General features: G+C 47.0%; 1 protein-coding gene across 3 annotated transcripts in view; it reads left to right on the top strand.

The window, feature by feature from the left end:
* Positions 1 to 26,704, top strand: part of Ptpre (protein tyrosine phosphatase receptor type E) — a 149,866-nt gene that overhangs the window by 54,990 nt on the left and 68,172 nt on the right. Inside the window, exon 2 of one of the 3 annotated variants that reach the window (XM_021166288.3) lies at positions 9,365 to 9,387. The exons of 1 other annotated variant lie outside the window; for it this stretch is intronic. The gene's annotated coding sequence lies outside the window, so the exon portion shown is untranslated. Of the gene's footprint in view, positions 1 to 9,364; positions 9,388 to 13,833; positions 13,901 to 26,704 lie in introns of those variants that run through there. One more of the 3 variants, XM_029479489.2, reaches the window with a different exon arrangement.

The following is a 26,704-nucleotide window of genomic DNA, read 5'->3' as shown; positions in this document are numbered from 1 at the left end:
CCTCAGACTTGTCCAGAGGATCAGGTAGAATACTGGATAAAAGTGCTATGCCCAGCGTTTTGACATCTGTGCAGGGCATTTCGGTAGAACTGCACAGACGAGCTCCTCAAATACACTGCATGCGTTCACAGTTCTCCCTGGCAGCATGAAGCCCCCGAGCTACCGGGACACACCCGATAGAATTCTAGATCGTTCTAGTGAATGTGCTTTGGGTTGGTATCTGGCCTTGCCCATGCCACTTGTGGGCATACGCACTCTGTTTTCCATCTCTGGGCCTCACCCCCCTCAGATCCTGAATTCACTCCCACAATCATGTCTTGTTGGGTTGTCAGGGTAAAGCTGCCTCCGTGACCTCGGGTACAGAGACTGTGGAGCATGGTCAGGCCCTCTGCTCTGGGCCCCAGCCTTCCCTGTGTCTGTGGGCAAGGCGGGTTCTTGATGCTCCATCCTTGCTCCCTCGGACTATGGACCATAGAAGGACTCCCAGACTCGTGGGAGGCAAACGAAAGCCAGGCACACAGCAGCCCGGCTCTGCCCGACCTCTGACATCTTTGCTTTCTGCCAAGGCCTAGAACCACCAGCTGTGTATCCAGCAGCTCATGCACACGTGAGATGATTTTCTGGTTTAAAGGAGACGAGTTTCTTTGAAATTATGGCTGTACCGCCTGTCCAAGGAAGAGGGCAGCTGATCTTTCTGGTGGTGGAAGCAGAATTCAGTAAAACTCTTCGCTTGCATTGCAGCGTATTGTTCCGGCGTGGAGCAGGGCATACTTTTGTCATAATGCAGTTTTTGTTGTTCGATGAATATGGCAGTGTTCTTTTCTGTGGAGGAGGAGGAAGGATTGCTGCTGAGTTCACAGAACTTTCTTAGTAGGCTTTGGGGTGTAGGTGCATGTCCTGTGCAACACCCATCGAGGCTGGGGATGCATTTGCTCACAGCCCCGTGTTTTGTAAATCCTCTGGAAACGTATGTTTCATTAGGCACCGTTTAAGCAGAGAAACACAGCTTTTCCTCCAAACGATGCAGCTGATGCTCACTGTGCCTTCCCTTCTGCTCCTTCTCCCCCTCTCCTACTGTGAGGCTCGGTTCTGTGAATTTTAGAATGGACTAGTTCCATGGCTTGAGTCAAACAGTTGTTGGAAGATCACTGCACCAAAATATTTGAGGGTGCTCTTGCTAAATGACTACTTGATTGGCAGATCTTCCTCCTAAGTGGTTTCATCATTGTCAAAATGTTTCTCAGAAATATCTTACAAACTGCTTTAGGTAAGTTCAGGTTACCTTCCCCTTTTCTTAGGACATGAATGTCTTATCTCAGTCCCTGAGTAATATCCCTGCACATCTATAAGAATGCTGTGCAGGCCACACTAGTCAGGTCCCTGTGCCTCTGAGGCAGGAGCCTGCCAGGTGCAAGGGAACCTAGGTCCTGTGCGTCACTGTCATCTCCCACCCTGGACCTGGCACCATCTAGTGTTCAATGCCACACAACAATGACATCTGTAAGTGTCTCTTTTAGACTTAAGACCATGAGGGTCTGTGGGTGGTTTTTGTTGTTGTTGTTGTTGTTTTTAACTTCTCAATCCTTACCAGTTGGCCTGTCACTATCACACAGCAGACATCCAGTATGTGTTAAATACTGGCCTAGCCATTTTATCCATTCAGTCTTCGGGGTGCTCTGAGCTACTAGTATGCACTCAGAAACGCTTAGACACTAAAAGAGATTCTGGCGGTTGCAGTTTCTTCTCAGAGATCCAAACCAACCGAAACTTCTGTGTCAGCGAATGACTGACTCTCATTCTTGTCAACTGTAAAGTGTGGATCACACACACACACCCCATACAGGGTGGCTGCTATGATGACAAAGATGGCTTTCTCTTTACTCACTGTCTTACAGCGAGATGCAGCTAGGGAGATACTGTTGAAAAACAAAACCACAGAGAGAGAAAGAGTTAAAGAGATAAGAATGCCAAGAGTGCGGGATCCAGGAAGTCTGGAGGACACAGATGAGATCAAGAGAGGGGAAGAGAGGAATCTGACAGGTTCTGGTGATATCGCACAGCGTGAGGAAATCCAGACATGCTGCTGTGCTCTGAGAGCAGGGTTGTCTTCCCTGTGAGTGGAGGCCTATTGAGGCCCTCACTGTGACATCTTCCTTCCCTGGGAGGGTCTAGATTCTGATAAGGACCTACACATTATATTCTTCTTATCTGCCCCAATTCATCACTTAGGGAAGACATTCAGTTTAGTTTAGGGTGGCCACTGGGGCCTGGATGTACTCTATTCTGCCCAGTCTGCAGCTTGGTTTTAGAGAAACACCTAAGCATGAAACCACTCTTTAAGGTTGTAAGGGAAGCAGAAGTCATGGACAGTTCTCTCAGGCCAAGTGCCATCTCACCAGTTTCACTAGAAGTCTAGATCTTTGAGTCCTTTATGAAGCACCTCTCCATGTGCATGTGTCCCAGGCAACAAGCTGAAGAGCCCACTTCAGTTGGCTGATTCCTAGTGTGTCTGTGAATGTTGAAGTGTCTTGGGGTTATTGTCATCCCACACAGCAGTAGAAAGTAGCAGAGAGAAGATTACATTGTAGCTGATGTTTTTCTTGGGGTAAAGATGTTGGAGACTGTGGGGCTGAAAACTGGAGCCTGCAAGCTGTCAACGGAGAGATGAGTGTGGGAAGGGCCTTGGCTAGCACGACCATGGGGGGTGCCTGAGCTCTGCGCTGCTTCCCACTCTTAAATGGCATCAGGGGTAAGGGGAGAGATGGGAAATAACATCCAGGAAGCAAGACGTCTATGGGCAGCTGCAAGGGACGGGGCTTGGGGTATAGGGGACTGAGGCCCTCTTTAATGGAGTGCGGTTGGTGAAGCAGGCTTGGTCAGAGGTATGTCACTCAAACCTAGGAGTAGGGGGAAGGGACAAATTGACAAATGACTCCGTTGTGGAAGGGAGTGGTGGATAGCCAGTGAAGCTGCGTGGGTCAGCCCAAGGACCCATGGGTCTGCTGCTGCAGAGAAAATGGGGCCATTGTTTGTAAAGTTGGTGTTATAGTTTTTTGTTTTCTTGTTGTTGTTGTTGTTGTTTTAATTCTGAAACGGTCTTTAGTCTTTGGATGCTATCTAAGGGTGCAGGGACAGGTTTGTTTTCTCTGCTAATTAAAAATTAAAAGGCAGGAAAGAAGTGTCCCTGGGGATCTTGGGAGCCATCATATACTACCTGGGAAATGAGGGTCCCCTCTTGGGGGTTCTTAGTCTCATTAATAACAGAAGTTGAGAATCCTAGAAGCTAGAGGACAAAGAACAGATTCAAATGGAAGCTCAGGGACAATTTATTGGCCTTTAAAAGGAAAAGTCCAGGGCTAGCAAGCTGTAAATCTTACAGCTGCTGGAAAAGAGGAGAACAGGGGAGGAGAAAAGACTTACAGCTTGGGAGAGAGTGTCAGGTCAGCCACCTGCAGACAAACGTGCCTCAGAGATGGAGCTTTAAAAAAGAATCAAGGAAAACCGAAGCCTATCCGAAGAGTTAGGAAGCATACTTGGGCTCTGGCCAGCATCCAAACGAAAAAGAAACAGTCACACCTTTCAGAGTCAGACCTCAGCAAGACCACCAGACCTAGCCACTCATAGAGACTGCCATAGAGAGTAGGAATTATGGGAAGGAAAAGTGCATTGTCTAAGGTAGGCGAAGCCACCTTTTCTGTCCTGCCCCACTGCATTAACCCTTAAGGGAGGAGACAGGGGCATGTCTCCACCTAGAGGAGGCTTCCAATCTTTACACTTTGGGTCCTTTTCACAATGGGCTGGCAGAATTGGGGCGGGGGTGCACCTTCTGAGAAAAAACACACATAAGCTTCACTGGTCCTGTCTTCCTAAGTCACACTTGCATCATGATGCTTGGAATCTCCCTGCAGGACCCAGAGCTCAGCTCTGCATTATCCGAAGTAAAAATTGTGGATTTGAGAGGTGATGGGCTTGGTCCATGAAGCTGTGCCATAGCTGTGTGTGTGTTGTGGTCAGAAGGCAACTCCCTAGGTGAGCAACCTCAGTCTAGGTGAGCTTGGGGCATGAGCAAGCACTGACAGACAGGGAGAGGGTCCTTCTGTTTCTAATGACCTCATGAAGTCTGTAAACCAGCTCTGGAGCCACTGCCCTGCTCAGCGGTGGGACTCTTTGTAGCAAATGACTCTATGTTCGGACCTCAGTTTCTCTGTCTACAGAGCAGCTCTTGTAATGGATTCCTCCTGGGAGTCCTGAGAGGCTGAAGTGGCCCTTGTTGGGATGCCTCTCTAAGAAGCTTGACAAAGCTGTTCAAGGACAGGAGCCCACAAGGAAGCAGCTCCTGGGGGAAAAGATATAAAAAATGGGAAAAAACAACAACCAACAACCACACAGGTCCAAGTCGTGACAGTGATGGCCACCGTATTACTACCGGGAAAGTCTGTGTGCCCTGCACCAAGAGATGAGAGAACCAGTAGCATTCGCCTGAAGCTGAGAGCATCGGTGCCTCTGAAGAGAATAGAACTGAACTGCCGTGCTCCTGAATTCCAGGGCAATCACAACACTGTAGACAGATGTAGCAATATGGAAAACACCGGGCCTGTGCTTACAAACAAGGGTTCCCCTAGCTTACTAATATGCAGAGGGGGCACCCCACAGTGCTCAGTTAGAGAAGTGCCACATGTACTTGGGTGGAGAGCAAGCAGGTGTCTTGCCTGGGCATAATTGCTAGAAATTTTCCAGCATTTGCAAAGTGTGCTAGTCTGTTTGGGTTGACAAATGGATAGTGAGATGGTGTTACCTTGGTGACACCGTTGCAAAGGTTCACCTCCTTGTCTGGGCAGCTTGAACCTGTGAGGTAGGCAGGGGAACATCTTACCACACTCCTTTGTGTGGGGAGACTTCACTCCTCTACATTCGGCCTCTCTTCCCTGTTCTTCCGTACATCGGAAGATGGAGAAGTAGCAGCTCTGCTGGTATCTACAAGGTAAACAAGAAAACTGTGAGACTTGGCAGTGTGAGATCTGTGCAATCTGCAGCCTTGATGATTAGGAAACATGACACGCTCTCGGCACTCCACAGCCCCTGCCAGCAAAGTGTGGCTGTCTGATGGAATGCAGGCAAGCCCGAGGCATGGCTGAGGCACAGCCATCCCCCTATTGCCTGCCTGTGGTTCTCTTGATAGGACCTTGGTTACTATTCTATTTCTAGCAGTGCCCTGCTGTTTAGCCAGTCTGTACATTCATGGGGATAGATTGATTGGGCTTGAGGGCTACTACGACTGACAGTGAATAGCAATTCTTGCTCCCCCAGTGGTCTTGAATCATTGACCAGTGCCTTCTGGGAAAACCGGAATCTCAAGAGAAGGCAGCCAGAATGCAGCCAGAATGGAGGAACTTGGCCAGTCTGATTATTCACAGTAAGATTTGTTCAAGGCCAAGGTCCCTGGTATTTCCCCACATAGAGTTCTCTGTGCCTTTTGCTTTATGGAATCTCCAACTGTCATAAAAATGTTCACATTTCAGATATGAAAAATGTGCACAAGAGTTTTAAAATAAAATGCAAGCGCTTCCGCAATTTTTAAAATCTTATCACCCATTCAAAAGAAAAGTCTGTAGCTAGATAAGCTGCAGGCAGCCAAACGCTGCCCACAGGATTGCCCGAGCTGCACGTGGGCCACTGGTGTACGGAAAGACATTTTGCTTTCGTCTGAGTTCAGAATGATTGGCTAGCTCTGGCCACCTCAACAGCAACTGTAACTTTATCCTCAGCCGGAGCGGTTCTGTGGACTTCGAACACTACCCTCGATTGTCTTTTCTATGAAGCTTGGCTGGCACAGTAACTCCATTGCTGGGTCCTTCTATCTTGGGAACCATCAGGGCTAAGCCTAGCTGCTGGTCACTTCCTTTGGGAGCGCTTTTCCTGGGCCTGACCTGGCCTGACCTCAGGCTTTCCTCAGGGTGGATTTCCCCTTTTCTGATGCTGTCACCAGCCTCTTTCCCAGGGTAAGCCAGGCTTCCTCCCTCCCTGTTCTGAATGGATGTGACTCTGTACTCAGGCACCAGCAACCCCAGCTCTTCCTCTGGAGCAGATCAGTTCGGACCACTCTAAAAAGACTTATCCCTCCCCAGAGGTGGGATGTGGCCTGCCTGGCTCTTTCCAGGGATTTCTAGACTGAAGAGGACAGTGGAACAGGGAGGAATTTGGAGGAATAAATCTGCCTGTAGCAGAATGTCATTCCGGGCTGTGACAAGCAGCACCCTGAACACTGGGAACTTAGAGAGGGAAGACAGTGGTGCCCTAAAGAAATTACAGCTTTGCTAGGGGACAGAGCTCCCACCCCAAATTATGAGCACGCAAGGCCAGGGGAGGCAGCCAAGAGTAGCAGGCTGGAGGAGCCTCCTATTCCCCCACATCCTCACACCACAGGCGTGAGGCAGGGTCCCCATCTTTAGGGAACACCCCCCTTGCCTCATAAGCAAGCTGTGAGGTGTGAAGGGGAGGAAGCAACAGAAGCTGTCCCTCAGCTCCCTCCTCCCTCCTGCCTCCTCCCTCCTCCCTCTTCCCTCCTTCCCCTTTTTGGAGGATGCTGGCTTTCAAGATAAGAGCAGGAAGCTTCTAGTGTGTGGAAGGATATTGAACAAACTACCCACATCAACGGCCACCTCAACCCTCAGGTTTTAAATGTTTCATGTGCCGTTTTAGAAGTTTTGCTCAGCGAAATGAGGACTATCTACAAGGCCTCAGGCTAAAGGGAATGCATAGTTGGCAAAGGTTTATTTTAGAGTCTGGGTTTTTTTTGGGGGGGGGCATGGTTTTGTTGTAGTCCTGCTTTAGAGGAATAGATAGTTATTCAATCATGCATGAAACACAGACCGAGATTGCTCAGCCCATTGAACTATCTGAAGTTCTGGGGAGTCAAACTCTGTTTGCTTGTTTGTTTGTTTGTTTGTTTGTTTTTAAAAAAACAACACATTACTTCAAAGTTCACAATTGAGTTATCATTGGTTGTTTATCTAGCTATTGACAAAACAGCCTGTGCTTCTACACCAAACTAGCTTGTTCCTTTGTGGTTTTAGTCTGGTTTGACCCAGCCTTGTGCCTCCAGCTGTAGTCCTGTCCCAGAAGCCTCTGTGTATCACTGGGCTCCATTTCCTATTGGAACAAGTCAGCACAGCATTGGAAAATAGTTTTGAGCTTTCTTATCAATTTCCCTGGGAATGGGGAGACAGTGTCCACCTCAGCTTTTCTCATGGCCTGCCTCCTCGCAACACTCCTGCAAGCATCGTCTCTGGGTATTTTAGGGTGAAACAAAGGGGTGAAGTTTTGTAATAAACTGTTCTACAAAGAACAGTTTACCTATCCACTTTAACCATTTTCTGCCCAGCACTCCGCCTCTGTCTTGCGCTTGGGCAGGCGTTATGTTATGTGGGGCCTCGTGGCATGCTGGGAACCCTTTGCAACTCTATGTGACTCAACACGCTGCCTCTTCATTATTTTTGATTCCTTCGCTAGGGAATGACACAGTGTCAGATGTTACAAATAGATATGAATGCTGTTGGTTTGTTGTTAATAAATGAACATGTGATGCTGGGACAGTTGGTTTCCCTAAGTATAGAATTACTATTGTTCCCGCAACAGCTTTTTGTTAGCCTGTGTAACACTGTTGATATTCTTGGGCTCTTTGTCCTATGAGCTAAGTGCATGTCTTAGCGATAGGGGCTTTTTATTCCATAGGATTCTCTACATAGACCATTATACCACATCAGACGTATGCTTTATACATCTCTTCTTTAGTTCATATGTCTTGTTTTATTTTTTTTTCTCGCTTTATTCCATTGGCTAAGATTCCCAGAGCTAATGACCAAAGCCATTATGCCATTAGAAGCTTGAGGATAAAATTTCCCAAGTGGATTTAACAGCTCTTACTTGCCTGAGTTAGGTTTCTGCTTCTGTGACTTTAAGATGATCTCATGAGTTCACTTCTAAATTTGTAACTATATAATAATTTATAATAACTTGTTATAATTTGTACTGCAGAGACATTGTTAAATTTGTTTTAAAGTGACTAGCCTTGCCAGGACTCTCATCCCAAGCAATCTGGTAGAAGGCAGCGTGGAGTGAGCCAGCTATTTTAAAATAGAGACAACTGAAAACTGATTCTACCCTTTAGCTGTGTGAGTGAGTAATCACAGCCCAGCCAGATCTCCATCCGCAGGCCGATGAAAGTCTGATGAGCCTCATGTGAGGTTGCCTGCATCACCAACAGGAACACAGAGCTGTATCCATCGGCTGAAGGATGGATAAACAGACTGTGGGGGGTGAAAGATTTGTTAGTAAAAGCAAGAGAGGTACTAGAACATTCTATGGGATGGATAGGACTCGGGAGCATTACTCTCAATGAAAGAATCTCATTGCAAAATGCCATATATGCTATAAGTCTATTTCTACAAAATGCCAGGATAGGGAAATCTGCAGGAAGTAGCTGAGTGGTTGTCACAGGCCAGAGAGAGGCCAGAGTGGTGGACAATGAACTCATGAGTGTATATTTTCTTTTTGGATGATGAAAATGATCTTATATTAGATGTGTGAGTCTTTTTTTTTTTTAATTAAGTTTATTTCAATGTGTGTAGAGTGCTTTGCCTGCATGGTATGCCTGTGTGCCACATGTGTGCAGAACCTGAGGAAAACAGAAGATGATATATCCCTTGGAGCTAGAGTTACAGAGGGTTGGGAATCATGTTGGTGCTGGGAATCAAACCCTAGCACTCTGCAAGAGCAGCAAGCTCCTAGCCGAGCCATCTCTCTTGCCTCTAACGTGAGATTTTAATGAGGTTACTAAATTCTTGAATATACTAAAAGCCAATAAATTGTACATTCTGAGTGGGCAAATCTTACATATATATAAATTGTATCTTAATAATTCTTTTTAATGGGAAGAACACACAGCTTAAGCTAGGTGATGATCAGAGACGACCCCAGGGGCGTAGAGTGAAAAGGTGCCTCTACCTTGAAAGACCATCTCCAAGGAAGGTGGGGACTGCTTCGGGTGGGACCTTTATACCCCTCACTAGGGACAGCAACCGATTGAAGTCAGGTCCTTGAGGGCTGGCTGTCAAACACTTCAGACCCTGGGGAGTCACATTCCACCCTCAATTGGCTTCCAGGGAGCAAAAGAAAGTTTGGTCATAGATGTTGAAAGCCAATGCATGTAGCAAAAAGAAATTACCATCAAGATTAAGCAAGCTCCTGAAGACCCTGTGAAGAGTGTCAGCCACCAGCACTGTTGGAAATTGGAGACCCAAGTGAGAGAGACCAACAGTGTCACCAGAAAACTAATGTTCTTTTGTTTTCTTTCTTTCTCTTTCAGACTATAGCCCTCATTTCCCCTTGGTGAGTACATAATTTTCTAAAAATTGTTTCCAATGTCTGATTGGTTAGCTTAAAATGCCTGGGATTTAATTGTTATGTAAGGTTTATCTTGTTGAGAAACAGGTCATATGGTCAGAGGGTGACATGCAAATCTAGTGCCTTAACTTACTCAATGGCTCACATCACACTTCTCGTTATTATTTTTTTTTTCCTGGCATTTGAAATGTAGCTCAGCCACTCAGTGTCCTGAGACACAGTGTTGTGGGCAGTTCCCACGTGCTTTCCTTTCTCTGTCCTGTTTCTTTTACAACCTTATCTCAGTGGCACACATTCAACACCCATTAGGGTGCACAGCACAGCGGCATGCGACGGCCTGATGGGCTTTCCTTCTCATAAGTGGAGCTACTGCCCTGGGGGAAATGGCTGAGGAGGTGTTTTTCTGAATGATACTTTTGGTGAAGATGCATCAATGTCATGGAATTTTGTGTTGTACACCGACAGGGTCTAGGTAACAGCCAAATTCTACTTCTTTGATGCCTGTAAGAAAATACATTAAAGACGTTAAACATCATGACCCACATCTTGTTTTGTCTTGTTTCAGGCAAGCTCTCACTACGTTGCCAGAGATGGCCTCAAACTCAAGGTCCTTTTGCTTTGGCATCCTTAGAGATGAGATCCCAGGCCTATACTGCCACCATCCCCTTCATAGCCTTTTTCAAACACATTTAAATCAACTTAATGATGTTCCCCTTTTCAGAAGAAAGGGAGAGAGGGGTGTCTAAGAGTTTTGTTGTTTTGCTTTCTTGCTTACTTGCTTGTTGAGGCTATAGGTCTGACTGGCCTAAAACTCACTGTGGAGACTAGGCTGGCCTCAAATTCATATGATCTTACTGCTTCTGCCTCCTAAGTAATGAGGTTCAGGGCACACTCCACCAAACCCCACAGAATCTTGAGTTTAGAAATGGCTGCAGTGTGGTCACAAGAGGAACGCAAAATGCTCAGCTGATATTCTGCCCTTAATGGGCGTCACCAGAGTGCAAAAGTAGGAAGTTCCATTTCCCAATGCACAGCCACCTTTGAAATATTTTTACTGTTGGGGCAGCTACCACATGCCTGTAATCCCAGGACTTGGAAGATAGAGACAAGAAGTCTAGAGTTAAAGGCTAGCCCAGTTTACAAGAGACCCTATGTCAAATAACAAAATAAACCCAAGAACAATACACTTTTACTGTGTTCCAGACTTTAAGGCTGTTAGATTGGCTGGCCTCCTCTCTTGGGCAAGGGGTCCTTCCTTGGTGTTTCTCCATTGGAATGTAAATGTGTGCAGTTGGGCTTGGTTTTATCAGATTGCTCTTTCTCTATTTTGGCAAGGTGGGATGATGATAATCCAGAATTTCTCAAGCTAAGAAAGAATGAAGCCTTCCTTTATCCTTTCTGAGTTTTATGGTCCTGTTATCTGTTGCATTGTTGTTAGATGTAATTGATTATGAGTGGCAGCCAACTCTGCTTGGGTAAATGGGGACAGAGGGAACAAAGGGGAGGCTCACTGGGATTGTTTGTATGAGATAAAGCTTCAATGGCCAGTCAGCAACTCCTATTGTCCTGGAACAAAAGCCAGAGGTGTTGGTGTGTGCATGTTGGTGGGAATGCACATGAAACATGACACTGTGGATTTGAGCGGTTTGCTTTGGTTTCTTAATGTGCCTTCCATGCTGGAGGGAAGTAGTCATAGGTTAGGCCCCATGGATTTGTCTTTTGAAACACAGGGACAGATTCTGGTTGGTTCTAAACATGTGACCTTTGTGCTTCTTGGCACTTCGTGCTGGGCTGGCTTGTCCAGAGCCAGCCTTCCTTCCTCCCATTCTAGCATTTCCGAGCCTCTTGGTCCACTGCCCTGATGCCCAGCAGTGATCCAGCAGCTGTCCAAACGAGCGATCCTGTGACAACAGCTGCTAACCTGGCCTCAGCTTCTCCTCTCCCAAAGCCATGTTTAAAACCCAGCAAGAGGTCTGGAAGGCCAGACCTCCTGCCCAGCAATGCTAAACTGACTTCTGTGTGTCTGTGTTTGCTGTGTGGATCTGTGATATCCAGGCAGCAGCTCCCATCCTCTTGGCCCTGACTTTTGCCTCTGCTTTAGTCAGCCACTCAGTTCCTGGCTTTAAAAATATGGGGCTGGGAGATGGCTCTGTGGTAAAGTGTCTGCTGAGCACGCTTGAGATCCTGAGTTCCAACCCCCAGCACCTACACAAAAAGCCAAGCACAGAAGTGAGCGCCTGCAACTGCGGTGCTGGTGCTGGCATGGGATGGGCAGGGCAGGAGATCCTGAGGGCTAATTGGCCAGCCAGTGTGGGAGAACCCCAGTCAAGTTCCAAGTACAGTGAGAGACCTTGATTCAAAAGGTATGTGATTGAGGATGACTTTGGGAATCATTCACTTTGACGTGAGGCGTATTTGAGGAGTGGACAAGGTAACCTGGTCTGTGTTCACTGGGACTGTGCTTTCTGGCCCTCAGCACGATTCTCTGGCCTGTTTGGTTTCCGTTGGCAAACATTTGTGATGTAGGCACAGAGGTTTAGGATTTCAGTGACTGGTCAAGAGAATGATTTCTAACTTCTGCCCTCTGAAACTGGCTTTTGGACGATTTGGAACTTTGGACAGTCTGCTTGGGTAGTGCAGGTAAGCTCCCTGAAACTGGAGACCATCACAAGCCCTCATCGATGCTTTGTGTGATGGCTGTAAAGAAGCCAGGCCAGCAACCCTAGCAAAACAGACACACCAGCCCCAGCAAACCTCTCTCTTTCTGCCCAGCTGTCAAAAGGCTTTCAGTTTACTGGCATCATTCTTGAATTTCCATTTTAAAAAAAACTATCTTAATATTGGTTTTCTTAAAAAGATTCAAAATTATTCTCTTTTGTTTGGGAAGTCTTTTAAGCAAGAGTCAACCCTTTTAATTTTGCATTTAACAATAAACTTAATAAAGTTCTTGCTATGCAACTATGAAGAGTTGAGTTTAATTCCCAACAAATGTATAAACAGCTGGGCATGGAGGTACACACTTGTAATCCCAACACTGGGGAGGCAGAGGCAAGCCCAGTCCCAGGGACTCACTGGTCAGCTGCCCTGGGCAAATTAGTGAGTTTCTGGTTCAATGAGAAAGTGGGTCTCAAATATAAGACAGAGAACAATAGAGAAAAGCATCTGCTGTGGACCTTTGGCCTCTTCACAGGACACATACACACACATACACATACACACATACACACACACGTACACACATACACACACATACACACACATATACACACATATACACACACGTACACACACACACATACACACATATACACACACACATACACACACACGTACACACACACATACACACATACACACACACACACACACACACACACACACATATACCACAAGCTCACACACAAAACACAAAACAGTGGACTTGGAGAAGTAGCCCTGTCATGCTTATGTTTCATCTGGAGAATGTCACAGTTGAGTGGGTTCCTGTGGTCCAGAATCTAATGCAAAGAAATGGGAGAATAAAGAATTTATGGAAGACAGATAACTAAGGTTTAAGTACATTCTCCAGCCTCGAGGAGCATCCCCACTTTAAAACCTAAAAGTGGCCACAGCCAAGAAGAAGCAAATAATGCTGTAAAGTGATGGTCTCATCCTGGCTCATGGAAACACCAAAGGGATTAAAAACTGATCAAAAGTGCTAATAGCAAACAGCAGCCAGGGGTTCACCAGTTCACCAGCACAGGACCTATGGCTCCGCCCTTCACACTCACAAAGCTTGTTTCGTTTTCTCCTCTGAGTCAATGCTTTTTCGGTGGTGTCGGTATGAATGACCAAGACAAATAATCTGATATTTTCAAATAATAGTTCCTGCCTCTGGTCTTCGAGGTGTTGGCACCCTTAAGTGGAAAGTCACTGGGGTGGCTTTAGTAGGCGGGGCAGGAGCTGCAAGCCCTGAATTCGCCTTTGGAATGGCAGGAAGGGGCAAGAGTAAGTCAGCATAGCACAGGAAGAGGTGCAGCTCTGGAGGGTGTGTGGCCCAGGCCCTCTGTGAGCCCATTGCCTGTGCCTGGGCTTTTTTCCGTTAGCTCCCGGCTCCCTGAGCTTCCTCTCAGATTAGTAGAGCTTCTGGAAGCAAAGAAAGGTTCCTTCCACCGCTGACCCCTGAGAGCCTGTGGTCAGCAATGCACTCTGGGAACTAAGGGTGACTCATGGCCTTCCAGTCTCAAACCCTAGGGAGCTTCCACCTTTTTTCTAGAAGTGCTTCCCAGAGGAGTCTGGTAGGAAGTCTATTGTCACACACAGAGGCAGGCAATCCCCATCAGTCATTCTTTCCACCTGAAGGGAAAAAGGAACTTGAGTTTTCCATATAAACTCCTGTCTCGTCACCGCGCCCGAGGCAGACCTTGACATTCATCTCAAAATCCGTTTCGGCTGACAGAGAAGCATGGATTCCCCAGGGCCAGGATGGCTGCCATGCGTCGTCCCGATTGGACAAGAGGTAAAGAGGGGACCCGAGGGGAGCCTTTCTTGCCATTTTTAGATTTCTGTCATGCTTGCTTATAATATTTATCATTTCTAAAGTACCCAAAATTTAGGTTAAAGACTATTATCAAGGCTTTCACTAAATGTAAATTGGCAAGCACCTCTGCTAACTTTGTCCAGCCCTGTGCAGGAAACCTGGGTTTGTCCCAGAGCCAGTTTGGTTCCACAACAGCCCAGCCCAGGCAGACAGCCACACACTGGGCCCAGCAAGGAGCTGCTGTCTGGGCCTAGAGGGATCTGGAGGGCCATCAGACCACCAGGAATCAAAGGTGAAGTTATTTTTTCTAGTGACCTGGACAACTTCCACCTATTATTAAGTAGGCATTTTATCATCAAGAGTGCCCTCTTACTATCGTTCTTTGGGATTTGGAAAGTAATTGGAAATGGCCCACTAAGAGAGAAAGAGGAGCTACCTACCTGAAGCAGGTCATGGGCCAGGTCTTCAAGACCTGTGTCTTTGGTTCGAGAGCCAGCCCCCACCTCCCTTGCCCTGTGAGGTTTTCCTGTTTGTGGAGCTCAAATGGTAAGACAGATGGTGTGAGCAACAACAGGACATGAGCAGCTGCCTGGAGGGTGCCATCATTCACCACGTAGACATGAAGTGTATGAGTCCCATTGTGGGTCTGAGTTACAGGGAGATTTCTCAGACCCACTGACCTCTAAATTAGGAGCAAGGTCAGGTGCTAAATGCAAAGACAGATACATAGCAGGGAACTTACTCTCAATGGCATCTCTACCAACAAGAGTATGTCCCATGGCAGTTGAGACATCGAGCAACAGACTAGACAGCATCGTTGCAAAACCTGCCAATCTGAACCAACGTCTAGAAGCCAATATGATGTGAAGTTCAATAGAAGGTACTTAAAATGTTAGGGGAAGGGTCCCCGTGGAATTGCTGAACAAAGAAGCTCCACATCATGGGTTCTCTGCGCAGCTTAACAGAAATAGGCCAATGCAGGAGGAAAGATTGGGTTTGGGCTGTTTTGTGGTGAGAGCGAGTCGGTTCTCAGCAACCTTTTAAGAATATGTTGATGATTCCACATGTTGATCCACAATGAGAAATGGTGTAGATGAATGAGCCAGGGAAACTTATGCCTGTAGTTCCAGAATTTGGGAGACTGAGACAGGAGGATTGCTGTGAGGTCAAGGCCGGTCTAGGCTACATCGCGAGATGCTGAGATGTGTGTTTGTTAAAGCTGCCATATCACTGTGTGACTGCTGAAGACCAACATTCTGATGTTGATAGCAATGATTATTTGGAGAGCAGGGCTTGGTCTGTTTCCTGTTTTGCTCAATGATTTAAATTCCTTATGCCTAAAGCGCAAATTTCATTTATTATAGGGTGCATCCAATATAGGACACTTGACAGTGTATAAAGCATGTTCAAATTTATTGTTATGTGTGCCTCATACATGCTTGCAATAGTCTGGGGATACCTTGCCACCTCTGCCTTGAAGATTAAAAATCAAAACCAGGGGCTGGAGAAATAGACAATGAGAAAGAGCCCTTGCTACGCAAGTGTGAAGACCTGAGCTTAAATTTACAGTGTAAAAGGTCAGATAGAGTCACATACCTGTAACCCCAGTAACCTCAGGGCTATGCGGGCAGAGACAGGAGGATTCCTACAGTGTGCTGACCGTAGGCTAGTTCCACGTTCAAAGAGGGACTGTCTTGGGGAATAAGGCAGAGAGATAGAACAGGACAACTAAAGGTCTTCTTTGGATTCTGCTCCTACTTTAGACACATCACAGAGAAAGGGAGAGAGAGAGACAGAGACAGACAGACAGACAGACAGACAGACCAGAGCAGGCTGAAGAAGTAAGTCATCACCACAGGCAGTAAAACCTGTAGGGGCTAGCAACATGGTAACATTATAGTTTGCATGCCAGTGTGTGTGTGTGTGTGTGTGTGTGTGTGTGTGTGTGTGTGTGTGAAGCAGAGACTATAGGCAGTTATGAGACATCTGACACAGATGCTTGGAACTATCCAGGTCTTCTGTAAGAATGGCATATGCTCTCAACAACTGAGCCCTTTCTCCAGTCCCTATAGATATTACCTTGAACATGAACTATGTGCCATTCCCTATAGCAGACTAATAGACTAATCTTGGCAGAGGTATTTGAAATCCACTAAAGAAAACCAACAAATCCTTCCAAGTGTCTCTCTAACTGGCTGAGTCCTTTTCTTCCTTAAATGCCAGCCAGCTCTCCTGCCCATCACCCAAGGTGAGGTCGTACATGCCAAAAGAAGGGACTCCATTATGAAAAATATTTTAGAGCCGTGCAATCCCACAGAGCACACCGACAAATCAAAGCATTCTATGGGCCGTGCACATGGCCGGCGGGTGGATCATTGTATTTTGGAACAACCTCATGACCATCAGGTTGATCTTGGCCAGCCTTCCCAGAGATTTCCTCATGTTATCTGCTAACCAAACTCAGCCTTCCAATCTCTTTTCACACCCTCGATGGGTTTCCTCCCAGCACAGCCTGTCCACTCCCTCACCCAATGTTTATCAGTATCTCCTGCAGACTCATAGTTGTATATGTTTTAAAAAAAAAAAAAAAAAGCAAGTTCTCTGGGGAAACTGGGAGACAACTTAGTCAGTAAGATGCCTGCTGTGCAAGCATAAAAAGCTGGGCTTAGTGGCACACACCTATAATGCAAGTACCAGGGATATGGGGACAGAAGACTCCTGAGCCTCGCTGGCCAGCCGGTCTGGATAAAGCGGTGAGCCCCAGGTTCAATGAGAGACTCGGCCTCAAAACAAAACAAAACAAAACAAAGTAAGGAACACTATCAGCTTCTGGTTTCCACCCATGCCTTTATGTATGTGTGAGCGAGCGAGTGAGCGGGGATGCGCATGTGCGCGCGTGCACACACACACACACACACACACACACACAGAGAAGTATTAGACCCTAGGTCTGATTTAGTTTGCAAGGCTAGCATCTGAGGCCTTGCTCTAGCCAGAACGAATGTGAATTTTGTGCAGGAGTTTAGAGGAGACCTGGATAGGGACAGATGGCAAGCCAGCGGAGACCAGTAACCTAGTGATCTGCTGGTTTTGTTTGAGAAAGGCCAAATGACTTGGGTGTGTTCCTTCACCTGAGTCATTCACATCTTCCTTGTCTAAGACATGAAGGACTGGATAAGGATTTTACAAAGGTCTCATGGAGACAAAACTTTGTGATAGCTGGATTTGAGCTAAAGACAGCGGTCCCCAGCAGATAATGACTGTTGTATATCAACCAAGACTCTGGCCTGTGAGGTTAGTCCTTACTGGGATGGGTTTGCAAATTATTATCTTTGTGATGATAATCTGTGTTTTGACAGCAGCTGTCCTGAGGCTCTCCTCTTTGTCCACTTCTATTGCTCTTAATCTGCTAAAAAAAAAAAAAAAAAAAAAGCCACCATAGGAAGGTTTTGTTAATGGAAAACTTTTATTTGAAAAGCAGTCAGTTTTCTTCCCATTCTGCTGCTGATGGGCAACAAGAATAAACAAACACTGGGGTTCTGTGAACTTTGACTTTACAGAGTGGCTGAATGCTCTAACACTTATCCAGTGTGCAGGAGGCTCGGAGGCTCAGGGTTTAATCCCCAGAGATGCAGACCGAGAGGGTGGCTCTCCCCTGCCCTCAGAGCCAGGCTACGGAATCCTTTCCAGGAGCCACAAGGTGCTTCATTTCCCTGGTGGGTGTGGGTGTGGTTCCCTGCAAAGACCAGTTAATATGCTTAGAAACCATGGCCACCCCAATATTGCCCCGCCCGACACTTGGGGAGTTTGGCAGAGGTCAGATTGAAAATTGTATGTCTTTGAGATGCTAGAGGTTCGTCGTGCCCACCGTCAGTCCCAGGAATTTCTAGTTCACAAACCTATTTTGGCTTCCTTCCAATATGAAGCCAGCTCTGACATTCTCTTATGCTGTTTCCTGTTGTGGGCGGATTGATTTAATTTTTAATGAGTGATTCACTGTCCGTGGCCGTGTGTTTTCCTCCTGTTGAGCTGAGTATTAAGTCATGTTTCCTTTAAAACATTATTTTTGATATCAACCGAGCAATGTGGTGCTCAGCTGTGGAGACAAAGGGACCCAGCTATGTCCCAGAAGGGATGGCATTTAACCTGCCCTGGAAAATGACAGTTGTGTGCTGTGCTGGTCTCCCAAGAGGAGACTGCCTATTAAACAGCCAGCGTGTTTCTTTTATCACAGTACAGAGCTCTGTAATTTTAAGAAGAGTTTTCAGGGTTTTTAGTGTTAATCTTGAGACCCTTGGAAAGTCTCATGCTAGGCATCCCTGTGGGAAAGCCTGCCTGGAACATCAGCTGTCCCCTTGTTGTGTCTTCCCTCATGTCTGTTATTCACTCCGCGCAGCTTCTGTCTGCTCAGCCAGGTCATGACCTTCATCAAAATCAGTATGAGAAATACACTGATCCTCCAGATCAGCTCCTCCTCTTTGGTCCCCTCTCTTGCCAAACTCTCACCAAGTGCCTCTCCTATAGGAGGTACCAAAATGAGGACCATCCATGGCCTTATAAGGAGACTCTCCTCGCTGGCCTGAGCATTGAGCCAGGGGCCTGCTGGATAAGTGGTCCCGGCTTTCCCCTATAACCAACTCAGTGAGGCCCCAGGATCATATTTTACAGTGAAACCTGTGCACTTGGGAATCCAGGAGGGTGATAAATGCAGCCACCAAACGGCTCACAGAGGCAGCAGCAAGGTGAGCAGGGCGAGTGGTCTGCTAGGTGTGGGAGGTCGTGAATCAAGTGTGACAGTTGTAAGAATGCGGGCTAGTGAGATGACTCAGCGTATAAAGGCACTTGCCTCAAACCTGGGGAAGGGCGTTCGGTCCTGTGTGATTAAAGGAGGGAACCAACTCCTTCAACTTGTCCGTCCTCTGACCTACACACACACACACACACACACTTGCACTACATACACACATAAGCACATAGATATGCACCTAGACATGCACACACACTAACTGTTAATAAGAATCCCAGAGTAAATGTTTTTAATAAGACAGTTGAAGAGATACGACAGCTATACTTCAGGGGAAGCGGTGCTCCAGAAAGCAGTCTTGCTACAAGTGAAGACTCCTAAAACTACAGCAGCGGAGAGGGTCCTGCTTTGAAAATGAGCTGCTTTTTGTTTATTTGGTACAGAGGATTGAAACTCAGGCCTAACATACCCTAGGCAAGAGTTCTGTCCTTGAGCCCCACCCCCTCCACTCCCCTCCTCCAATATACCAATCTCTTCTTAATCCGACATCTTGAGCCGGGGCTCACGAGGTGCTAGTGCAGACCAGAGGAGACAGGTGGCCGTGTCTGGCTCTCCAGGGCCCACTGGAGCCCAGGAGACACAAGGATACACTAAAAGGGGGGTGAGGGAGAGAGCTGGAACAACAGCCTTCCTCCTATTCTTATTCCCATTCCCTCTTGGGTTTTGGATGCTGATCTACCTGTATCTAAACCTCAAGAACCTCATTGGAAATCCAGATGCCTCGTCAGGGAACCAAACCCCAAGTTGGAAACCCAAGGTCCTCCTCAAAAGCCTAGAAACCATGGAACCACAACTGCATCTAAATCTGTACCACAAGCCCAAGAGATGATTAGAAAACCAGCCAGCACGGGCAGGCAGTCCTCTTCCATAGCCCAAACCCCTGGTCAGAGAACCATGGCTCCGTTCCAGGCATTCGTAACAGTCATGTGGACAGCAGCCTCCATCTTTCACCCACGTGTGCTGACCTCCTGAAACCTCTTAGGGTTTAGAAATGAGAGTTGTTTTATTTTAGTTGGGTTCTAGAGCCCTTTCTGGATGTGTCTGCCATGCATGCAGCTGTGTCCTTGCGATTTATTTTAATATTTGAGTTGGAAAGCCAGTAACCATGAGAATTAAAGGAATAAACAACCTGCTGCTTCCACCTAGATTTGGTGAAAGAGTCCTACAGGAGTGGGGGGTGTCTAAGACACTGGAGGTGATTGCCTGACGTCCTCAGACCAACAGTCAGAGGTCTCCCTCCTTGATGTCCATTGCTGAAAGAGAATAAAATACCACAGGGAGGGAGAAGGAAAACCGAGAACGGACCAGTCCGGCTGAAATAGTATCCTGTTTCACGTTTCCTACTCGATCCACATTCTCTATATGTGACTCACAACTTAAATCATGCTTGGTCGGATCACAGCCCGGGGCAGAGGAACATCTATTTTATCCCATCCGACTGTGCCGTGAGGCCGCGAGGGCCATCACTGGTGAATGAACCTATTGTCTCGGAGTCCCCAGGACTTGCCCAGCACCTAGCAGATCTGAGAAAGCTTGGAAACTAATCTGTGACTCTGTGAACAAATGAGCAGACAGGCATGGGGAAGGTGCGTTCTTTACTCAGCTCAGGGCAGCACTCACGGTGAACAAGCCAGACGCATCAAATTCAGGGTCACTTGATCAAAGGGCACGGAAGAAAAGCTCCTTTCTTCTCTCGTGCGTCCTCTCTGGACTGGTCCTAGTCAGTGGTGCTTACTCTAATATCATACTCCCTCAGGCGGCAGGGTACTCTCGGGCCTTGGACTTGGCAGGAGGAGGGTGGCCACACAACCTTCGCTTTCCTGTGCCTGCAGGGCAGTTAGGGGGAGGGGCAGACAGTAGCAGATGAACCACGGGGAGTGTGGCAGAATGTGGACACGGTGTGGATCAAGACACCAAGATCATGGGATGTCTGCCACAGCCCATTTTACCTGCAAAACACAAACTCAAACGTTAACAGATTTAGAATGGGTATCAGAGCCACGGTTCGGAGCCTTAGGCCTCTATAGACAGGGCTCTCCTGATCACATTCCTCTGGAGCTAGCCCTAGGGGTTAGTTCTGGTCAGCTTGCTGTGGTAGAAACAAGAGCATGGTCCTTTGCAGTTAGAGTTGAGTGATTTCTCACCTGTTTCTGGAAAGGTCTTCCCTGTCTGTCACACCCAACACCCAAGGCTTGCATATGTCCTGCCTCTCTGTTCTACTGCATGGTGCTATCATGGAAACACATCCATCCCACTGTTCAGGCCTGCTGGGTTGCATATCCTTTTCTAATGAGATCATGCTCTCTCTCTCTCTCTCTCTCTCTCTCTCTCTCTCTCTCTCTCTCTCTCTCACACACACACACACACACACACACACACATACACACTGGTGGCAACAGCGTACCCAGAGAACCTGGGTAGAAAGACTGACATCAACTAACACCCCATGGGTCTCAGGCACTCTTCAGGGGTCCTCTTTGCCAGCCCCACTGGCTCCTGTGACCTCTTTGCAGGATATGGCTAAGTTTATTGTGCTGTTTTGTGACTGTGCAGGCAGGAATCAGGTGGACATGTTGGTTCTTCCAGGTATCTCTCTGCTTGGTCACAGGGAAGAGCCCCGCTCTGGTTCTGTGGTGGCTTCCAGGCCAGCCAGCCCAACACTTTTCAGTCCAACTTGGAGTTTTGATGCCTCTTGTCTTCCCAACCCCCACTTTCACAGTTTCAAAGAGCTGATAGATGTGTCCGCTGATCTGAGCCACTTATTACCATGGAGCTCCTCTGTCTTGATGTGTTTAGTCACCTGTGTCCAAAAACAAGGCCGTGGAATCATGTTGGGGTTTCATCTAACAAAGAGGATGAACCTGTTCTCAGCATCAGTGCTGCGGTGCCTCTTTCCACACAGGCAAAGTGGCAAGAGAGGCCTCCAGGGCAGTATGGCTCTACCATTCAACATCCAGCAGACTCTCACATCTCTCTCAGAGATGAGAACCCGCCATGCATCTCCTGCTTTCTGTACTCAAGAATGAGGTGAAAGGTATGACTGGCAATGGCACAAACCAACCACCACTTCAGGGTAGGGGAGGCCACTCAAGATCTCCTGAGCTCTGATGCCTAGTTCCCCTGCCACCCCATCCATTTCCTTGAAGATCAAAATGAGCATGGCTTCCTGCTAAACTTGTCCCTAAGCCAGAGCAAGCTAGAAGGACACTTTGGCTATTGTCACTGGGGCAGCCAATTCGGAAATGTCCAACACAGAGCAGAATGATGAGCTATACCACTGGGAAACATTGTGGGGGTAACTGGGGGTTACTCCACTTTCCTGTTAGAGGGAGAAACAGGGAAGCAGGGAGGCTCAGCTTGCAAACACAGTACCCTTGTTAGGTGGCTCAGAACCACCTGGAACTCTGGATCCAGGGGATACAGTGCCCCCTTCTGGATTCCAAATCTAACTGTACTCATGTAAAACACACACACACACACACACACACACACACACACGATTGAAAGTGAGTTTCAATAAGGCTCTCAAGGCCTGCATACTCTCAGGGGCATAGATCCATGACCATAGAGTTGCCCGTGATGATCTAAAGACTCGACCTGAGCTGCTGGACTGGATGGGGCCCACAGCCTTGTATGATTTCATTAGCAGCATCTGCAGGAGGTTGTTTTAAACACCTACGTGGGAAACTAGTTTCCAATGATGCTGCTCTATTCAATTATTTTTTTTTGAAGGGATCACAGGATAGCTTCACTGAGCACCACCTACATTTACTGAGGGCCGAAGGAAAACAGCCCACTTTTGAACCTCATCATCCCTCCTTGCCTCATTTTGCATTCTGTCCACGTTTATCCTCGCCACACATGCACACACTAAAAAGTTATCTCAGCTCACCTTGAACCAAATGGATTTGACCTCTATTTATAAGATGTGCCTTAGTGTGAAAGATGGAGCTTTCTTTCAGAGTTCATTCAGCAAGCCATCTGCCTCTGGCTGGGTCCTGTGTTAGATGTCAGCCTTGGGGTGAGCCTCATTTCTCTTGGAAAATTCATGTCGTGGACATCTTGTTGCCAGGAATCGGCGTGATTGACTTTTCATTTCAGAGTGATGTCAAGGCTCATGTTATTCCCAGTGTGGACATGGAGTGGTGAATGATGTCTAATTATTTGGAAAGGAGTAGGTTTCTTGAAGGATGTGCTGTGTTGGGAGCCTCTGTTGCCTGGCAACGTGTAACTTTACCGGTGTGTCACCAAAGACATTTTAAAGGGCTAGAGACACACACTGAGACAACTGCATGTTAAGGGGAGAACCTGGAAGCTGCCCTGTTAGAATCATGGCTTCCACCGCAGAAAGTAAACACTGAAGAGCAGGTGTGGGTGGGGGCTGGGTGCAGAGTGCATGCCCACGCACAGGTGTGAAAGATGCAGGCTAGCCCCGTTCTCCCTTGCATCTTTCTATCTGTTGGGTTAAAGCCTATTCAAAAATCCACCCCGTGTGTGTGTGTGTGTGTGTGTGTATGTGTGTGTGTGTGTGTGTGTACATTTGTATGCAGATGCCTGTGCATAGACATGTGTGAAAGCCAGTTGTAGACATTGAGGGTCTTCCTCTATTGTTCTCTCTTTCCTTCCTTCCTTCCTTCCTTCCTTCCTTCCTTCTTTCCTTCCTTCCTTCCTCCCTCCCTCCCTCCCTTCTTCCCTCCTTCCTTCCTCCCTCCCTTCTTCCTTCCTTTCTTTCTTCCTTTCTTCCTTCCTTTCTTTCTTTCTTTCTTTCTTCCTTCCTTCCTTCCTTCCTTCCTTCCTTCCTTCCTTCCTTCCTTCCTTTCTTTCTTTCTTTCTTTCTTTCTTTCTTTCTTTCTTTCTTTCTTTCTTTCTTTCTTTCTTTCTTTCGGCAATGTCTCTCGCTGAACCTACAGCTCACCATTTCAGCCTGAAGATCCAAGTGTCCCCACCCTCCCAGCACTAGAGATACAGACCAACACTACATCTGGTCTTTCTACACAGGTGTTGGGAATCGAACTCAGGTTCTCCTACTTCCACAACAAGTACTTCACTCACTAAGCCATCTTTCCAGAGCCCTCATTTCCAGCAATGCTCTATCAGTCTAGGGTCTGCTGCTGGGTATCTATGCCTGTAGGTTTCTTTTGCCCTCTTTGTACCTCTGCATCAGGGGATGGTTCAATCCGCTCCTGGCTGTCCATCCCACCACCTAACTGTTCACTTCTGTTCTCAGTCTCATTCTGTGACAGAAGCTGTGCTCACGAAAACACTTCTAATGGGGAGGGAGCAGGTTAGCTCAGTACTCAGGCACAGGGCTAACATGTCCAGGCTGCTGTGAATTACTGTAAATGTCGCAACCCTCATTTCTTTTTGAGGTGGGTGTTGTAAGAAATATGTCCATTTAGGATGGCAGCCTGCATCTGAGGTCCCCACAGCATTCTTTACTATGTGGAGAATATTTTCTTTGTGTCCCTAAAACAACAAAACTTCTCAGCCTGCAGTCATGCCATGGGGAGGAGACTCGGGAAGGGGATGTGAGGGGCACAAAGCAAAAATGAAAGAGAGAGAGAGAGAGAGACCCCACACTAAAATGATTCAAACTTGGATTAACTTAATTTCGGTCAAACATAGAAACAAGGATTTAATGTTTTCCCTTGTTGGGGTCCAGCTTCATAATTACCTGTTTTTTTGTGTTTTTTTTGCAAATAGCAGCCACTACTATCTAGGCTATTTCTCCCTTTGTAATAACAACACACACACACACTCACACACACACACCCTTGAAGTGGAAGCTGACAACTGCCTTGAGCATCCTGATTGGCAGGAACAGTAAAGGGAAGCTTGCAGTGGCCTCTCTCAAGGCAGCTTTCCTGCCCTCTGCAGCTGCTGCTGGGCTAAGCCATCAGCACTCTACTCAAAAGCTGAATCCTTGAGTTAGACCCTCAGAGGATCACCATCCTGGAGTCCTTGGGTTAGACCCTCAGAGGATCACCATCCTGGAGTCCTTGGGTTAGACCCTCAGAGGATCATCATCCTGGAGTCCTTGGGTTAGACCCTCAGAAGATCACCATCCTGGAGTCCTTGGGTTAGACCCTCAGAGGATCACCATCCTGGAGTCCTTGGGTTAGACCCTCAGAGGATCACCATCCTGGAGCTCAAGTCCAGTTCAGACTTTGAGTGGTTCATCTCTCAGGAAGCCAGGGCACTAAAGGTGGAGAAATTCAATAACCTTCATATTTCTTAAGGTAGAGTTCGCAGACTTAGACTAAGTACTCTGTGTGTGTGTGGGGGGGGGGGGCGTGCACGTGCATGCTGGGAAACCAAGCTTATTCATTGAAGAGTATGTGGTGGTTAGTTTTAATAATAACTTAACCACAGCTTAAAATCACTTAAGAAGAGAGCCTCCATTGAGGAATTGCCTAGATTAAATTGGCCTGTGGGCGTGTCTATGGGGATTGTCTTGATTCTTAATTGTTGTAGGAAAACCCAGCCCATTGTGGGTGGCACTATTCCCTAGGCTGTGTCCTGAATTGTGTAAGAAGAGAGAAAGCTATCTTAGCAAAAGCAACAAGCAGGCAGCATGGGTGTGTTTGTTCTTCTCTGCTATTGACTGTGGATGCTATGTGGCTAGCTGCTTTAGTTTCTGCCTTACCTTGCCCTTAGTGATGGGACTGTAACCTGGGCGTGTAAGCCTAATAAGCCTTTTCCTTTTCTAAGATGCTTTCGGTCAGGGTGTTTTATCACAGCAACAGGAATAAAACTAGATCCAAGTGAATATGGCAGACTTTCCAACAAGAAAACATGTAGCTCTCCTTTCTTTCTTCATTATTCCCCCTGTTTAAAAACTATTTTGCACATTATCGTTAGTGGTAGGGATATTTTCCCTAGCCGTTTAACGCTGGGACTAAGTTGATACATTTTAAGATGTTATATCCTTTTCCAAGTCCCACTGTATCCATCACATTGATACCAGCACACACACACAGTCCTCTGAGCAGCCCCTCAACACTGTGGGATAGAGCTAAGAGTCCATTTAATGATGTTGTACACGACGAGTTGTTTGTTTTCGGAAAAGCCTGTACCATGTGAGGCGAATGGTTTGATTTAAGTGTGAGATGTGACTGCGATTGCAAACTGAACACACAGCAGCAATACTGCAGCCATCACCATGGCAACCAGTGGAAATAATGGCCCCCTTCGGGAATAAAAGAGATCTCAGATCCCTTCGCAATCAGCAGCGTTGGTGGTTTGCAGTCGAGGTGGTTTGCAGTGATTGCTTCAGACTTTTTTTATGGACAGAAAACGAATGGGCAAGAAAATTTTGAGAAAATAAATGGATTTACAGACAACTCATGTGATAATATAAGCCATGGAGGAAAGCAAGACAGCAGTTTTGGCAGCCGAGAGCAAGTGCCCAGGGCATTCCATCCACAGGATTGTCCCCTGGCTATTAGAAATCTGGTCCCTGACCTTGCCACGTAGAATGACTCTGGACAACCCCTGTTGTCTGATGTGGCCACCAGACTCTGGACATTTTCTTATTGGAGGCAGAAATACTACTGAGCCAAAGGAAAGAGAACACACAGACATGTAATGTCATCTCAGCCCATGGGAAACACTCAATGCACGGTACTTCAGATCCTTGGGGTAAAATTAAAATGAGCGCCTAGATTGTGCACAAGAGCAGTAATAGTTTTTCAAAATTTAAAGCATAGGGTGATGCAGCAAGCAGCTCTCCTGGAAGAATGAGGTGCAGCTGTGGGGGTATCCCTGTTCCTCCTGCAGGACCTGATGCTCTGTTAGAGCTCTCTATACACATGGGGTGTGCCTGCACTACTGCCCTGAGACGCAGAACAGTTTCTTTATAAAGTTGTGTTCCCAGGGATATGGTGAATTCTCACTTTACTGTGGAATCTGGAGTAAAGACCCTATCTGAAGAATGGTCCATTCCCTCACAGGCAAATGGGGTTTCCTCGAGATGAGGC

The sequence above is a fragment of the Mus caroli genome, unplaced genomic scaffold (genome assembly GCF_978045245.1).
Source record: "Mus caroli unplaced genomic scaffold, Mus_caroli_1 scaffold_8, whole genome shotgun sequence".
NCBI classification, from domain to species: domain Eukaryota; kingdom Metazoa; phylum Chordata; class Mammalia; order Rodentia; family Muridae; genus Mus; species Mus caroli.
Note: the sequence above shows the minus strand (reverse complement) of the source record. Positions and strands in the feature narration are given on the sequence as shown.